This window comes from Pinus tabuliformis, chromosome 5_2 (genome assembly GCF_031772625.1).
Source record: "Pinus tabuliformis cultivar Carrire ecotype Pingquan chromosome 5_2, CPIR1, whole genome shotgun sequence".
Classification (NCBI taxonomy): Eukaryota; Viridiplantae; Streptophyta; class Pinopsida; order Pinales; family Pinaceae; genus Pinus; species Pinus tabuliformis.
In genome coordinates, this window is record NC_142306.1 from 451,042,539 (window position 1) to 451,047,885 (window position 5,347).

Below are 5,347 nucleotides of genomic sequence, written 5' to 3' on the forward strand. Positions count from 1 at the left end.
CATGTTGTTCCTACCCCTAGAGGAACAAGGCTAACAAACCACGGCAATTCACAGAAGTTCTCCACTAGAAACTGCTCAAAAACAAGTCAATTCAGGATCATTTCAGTGGCTACACTAGCTGTTTGCGCTGAATGTCAAAGCCAACACTGGCTACCTGCATTGAATGTCAAAGGGAACACTGGCTACCTCCGCTGAACGAGAGTGGACATGTGGAAAGTTCATTTCTCAAGGTGTCAAAACCCAGGAAGCTTCCAAAATGACACTTGCCCCAGGGAATTCGATTGGTGATGAGTAAGAGGTTCCAAATCTCCAAGTGGAAGCAAGAACCTCCAAGTGGAATCAAGAACTGACAGAGGGAGAGGACACTAGTCAGATCTCAAGCTGACTCATCCTCTCTCCAAACATCTATATATGGATCTCTCCTCCATGAGATCTAGGAGGCTGGAATTTCGTTATTGCAAAGAATTGCTGTTGGTTTGAGATTGGAATCATTGGGTGCTTAATGCTTTGAAGGGGGTGAAGATAGGAATTCCATTTGCTGGGAAGGAGATGCTGGATTGGAGCCCTCTGGGTTGTATCTCTTCCTGAACCTTGTTATTCATCAATAAATCTATCTTGGTTTCTCCTATATACTGATGTGTCTTTGATGTATGTTTGCATCAGTGTATTTGGTTTATTTCTAATCCTAAACTAGTTATGAATGTGAATATATGTCTTTGTGTAGTGTTCATCTCTTGTCGCAAGTAGCTGTTCTCTTGTGATCTTGCAGGAACCCGTTGAAGCTAGACAAGCAAGAAGGCAAGTAGCTGTTCTCTTGTGATCTTGCATGAGCCTATTGAAGCTGGGTGAGTGAGAAATCAATTAGCTGTGAACTCCCAAAGAGAAGAGAGACCAGATCGAGGGACAATCGGAAGACACCGGTAAGTCTATTTATCTCTCTTCTTTCATATTTCATAAAGGAAGAAACCAGAATAGCTGTCCTTGTTTGTTGCTAAGGCACTGTCACACCTTAGGTGGATAGGATCGTCCTGCATAGGCATTTTTCCCCACAACAAATTGGCGACTCCACTGGGGAGATCTGTTTAGTCATTTTATTTGTGTCTCTATCATTGTTTATTTCATAGACTTGACAGCAACTATCGAACTGCATCTGCTATTCTCGGATGCAAAGTAGACAGTTGCTGCTTTGATCCAATCACTGGACTTGTCTATGATCTGAACAATGAACTCACAAATGATTTGATGATCCTTTGTGATAGATCTTATTACCCCCTCAAAGCATCCCTTTGATTGCACCTTGCTTGTTGCTTTTATTTGACCTGAAACAGTGAATTAAATAGCAATCTGTGACCCAAAACCCAGTGAGAAACGAGAGTTTCTCCTTCAGCGCAGACCGAGTGAAGGGATTCTGCATTTCAACGCAGGTCCCGTGAAGGCTACCTGCGCTGAATGTCAAAACCCCTGTGTTGAGGTTGCGCTGAACCAGTTTGCCCTTGTGCAGCTGGGGTTCTCTGCTCTGTTTTGCCTTGTTTTGATCTCTGATTTTTGCAGCCTGTAACCAACATAGGTACCAGTCTGATAACTCCTTTTCTTTGCTTAAATTCCACCTCCTTTTGTACAAAAATACTGTGAGTGTTTTTATGTGTTTGTGGCATCATTTACAGTTTTCCTTTGCATGAGTGAAATAATCATCCTGTAGCCCTTGATTCAGATCTGTTGATTGTGATCTTAGGAGAGAGTTCATTGGCTGTTTGCAGTTGATTATACATTTACTCTTGCTTATTGGTTTGAGTTTGTCTCTTTTAAGTGTCGAAACAAGTATTCATTTCGAAAATCGTTAAGTGTTGTAATCTCTTCTACCCTCTCTGATTTCGAAAAAGTAAACTTGTTTGTATTTGTCATTTAAAAGCGAATTCAAAGTTGTACAAAAAGCTTTCTTTGTAGGCATCAATACTAAGAAAGCGGAAAACAAACACCTGCATTGTGCATTTGCATCTTGATAGTTTGCATGTTGGATTTAGGAAAAGTGCATTAGAGTGTGCTGATTTCTCTTTGAGAAAAGATGGTGTCTTTCTTTTCCCTTAGTAGCTAGGATTTTCAAAGTTGAAAAGATATAAAGCTTGCTTATCATCGTTAGACTGCATTTAGGAATTGTATCATACATCTCGTGGTGAACCTTGAAAGGCAAACTTCTAAAAAGATCAACCTAAAATAAATTGAATGAACTTAACAACGCTTTGCAACATAACGCACAACATAAAGGTCTAGGCTAGAGACGTGTTCCGGCGTCGTAAAGCCTGGTGACTGTCGATCTCGTGGATGGTGGGTGATTCCTCCTGAGGGACGATAGCGCCAGTACGGATTGTGCTCCCACGGATTGTGCTCCCACGTACCGTCGCGTATATATTGGGAGACCCCTATAGGCATAAAACCTTTATCCTTAGGAAGCCGTGTCGACCGCCCTACTGATCGCAATGCACTGAACACAGCATTCAGGAAGATCGACCGCCCGTACCCTAAAAAGTATTCTGCGGTTTTGCGAAAAGTTTGGCACACCCTCTGCCTAGAACTCCAGAGCAGTTCCTTTTGGCCTTTTTCAGACTCTATAACAGAAAAATTCCATCCGAGCATTTGTCACTTCGGGCTCGTTAAAACATCGAAGGAGACTAGAGTCATCTTTAGCTTTTTCTCGACTCTTTAAAACTGAAAAAGCAAGTTGTGTCTAAAGCGTCGTTAAAATTTATTTTAAACGGAACAATCACCCCTTATTCCTACGCTGATCTTTAGGTTGAAAAATGGAGCACACCAACCAAGGAATTCCCCTTGGTGGAAATCCTAGTCCCTTCTCCTCTTGGGGAGATGTTGGTGCGCCCCATATGGCCACATTGTCGCTTCCAGGACTGACAATTGGCCTGCCGGTCTGGCTCTTTTCAACCAATGTCATTCAGAACACCACTATTCCTGGACAGTCGAGTCAACAGTTAGACCAGACCAAAGTTTCCAACCAGCCTTCTACTTCATCTAACTCTTCCCCTCCTCCTTCCTCTTCGCTTGACGGAACTGGTAAAACAAAAAACCAAGTTCCTAAGGAGAAGAAGGAAAAGAAGAAGAAAGAGAAGAAGAAGAAGAAGCCAAAAGCGACTGGGGGCAAACAAGTGTCGTCTGACAAAAAACCACACACAGCATTGACCAGGCCTAAATCGCCATGTGTCATATGCAAGGGAGACCACTTCCACAGAGATTGTCCCTGCATCCCTCGGATACTAAGGGACTGGTCTCCCCGTTTGCACAATTCGGTAGCGTCGACCTCTGATAGCCATGTTGACAGCTCACCATCGACTAGTGAAAGTGAAGTCCCAAGACAAAGAGGGAAAGCTAGATTTCCCTGCAAACTGTGTGAAGGCGACCACGCCATCCACTGTTGTCCCTTCTTAGATGAGGCTAAAAGAGTTCTGGAAGATCCCCCGATTTTACGAGCGCAACTTCCTCCTGGATATCAAAAACTCCTGCCAAGTCCTTCACTAGTTGAGAACCCGGCTGGCCCAGCCAGGTGGTCAGCCGAAGGACCTATCATTGAAGATGAACCGTCTGGATCCATGCCTGACGAAAGTCAAAAGGTTGAGGCGGCAGTTGACCCAGTTTTGCCTTCAGAGGCTCTATCTTCGAATGATACCATCACAGAAGAGAATAAAGACGACACCGTCCAAATTCTCTTCATCAACACTGACTCCGACAAACACGGGGGCAATGCACCCATTCCTTTAGCACAAGAAGGAAGTTCGTCAGAGCGATATTCGGTCGTCTATTCGGTCCCACCACCAAGCAACCTAGTTGTCTCGTTCGACTGGAACCAACTAGGCAGACCCAGGTTACCAGCAAGCATACCATTCAGAATTATCGTTCAAATATACAGAATGGTAATGGCTGGCACTATCATTGATGAGGGGGCATCTGTGAGTATCCTTTCCTCTATTGCTTGGAAAGCGCTTGGCTCACTAGCGCTTTTGCCTGAAATGAGAAATCTATTAGGCTTTGATAAAGGAACCAGTTGACCTTTAGGGATCCTCCCCAATGTGCCCATAACATTGAAAGGGAAGACCGTTCAAATGAACGTGATGGTCGTTCAAGGACCCTTGGATTATAACCTACTCCTTGGACGAGACTATATATATTGCATGGGAGCTATTGTCTCCTCACTCTTTAGAGTAATGTGTTTTCCGCTTGAAGGAAGAGTGGTCAAGCTCGTGGACCAACTTTCATTTCCCGGATCACGCATCGCAAATAGTCATATACCACCCCTAAATGGTCTATTCACGCAAGTAATGTCTCAACCCATGGTCTGTCCTCCTGATGAGCGCGAGTAATCTGGGAGGATATGACTGGAACCCAGGGAGCATGCGTCCTGGTCTGCTTCGGCAGGAAAACTTTGGGTATAGGGTAGGTTTCCGCGGGAGAATATGACTAGTCCGTACCCTGTCCGTGGTTGGAAGAGGGGTTGTTCTGGAATAAGATTCTCTTGTCAAAGTTATGTGAGAGGGCGGGTCTCGTCACTCACCTTTGTCTATTTCAGTAGACATTGCCGAGGAAGTGTTTTGTTTGAATGATTAATGAGACAATCTTTGGGTAACCTGAAAGAAGTAAGCCTCTCTCGTTAAAACAAATGTTTTGACGGAAGAGAAGTAGAGGTAACCTTGAAACTCTATTTTATGCCTGGGGGCATGCAAACCTTTTGGAGTGCAAGCAAGGGGCGGCTATTTATTTTTAAAATTTTTAGGTCCTTCCCCTTAAACCTGTAGGTCTAACCCTTTAAACTCGTAGGATTAGTCGTTTCCGAACTTGCATAAAGAAAGGATGCGGGGCATAGCTTTGGTAAGGCGCAAGCTCCATAAAAAATGGAATCTTACATGAGACATTCTTATCATATGACTGGGTATCGAGCAGTTTTAGCACACAGTTCATGCTCGTTAAAAAATAAACGCAAGATCCGAGCCGTTTTAGCACATAGTTCATGCTCGTTAAAAAATAAACATAAGATCGAACAAGTGTTTCAACCCGCATCTAAGCTCATTAAAAAAATGAACTACCTGGTAAATAACCACAGTGAATGTAATATCATCAGCCATTAAAGCCTTGGTCGTGTTTGCACCGTCACCTCCACTTTTCATTTGGCCGATCATTCACCTCCATATAATTGTTTACCCATTTTGAGGAACAGCTGCGAAGAGTGATTTCACCTAGCCATCCTTGTGACACTGCCGTGATTGAAAAATTCCAACCTGTACCTGGAATCAGCTGCTAACCCTATTTATCACTCGTTCCTCAAAAGACGAGTCTTCTTTAAGCTCTT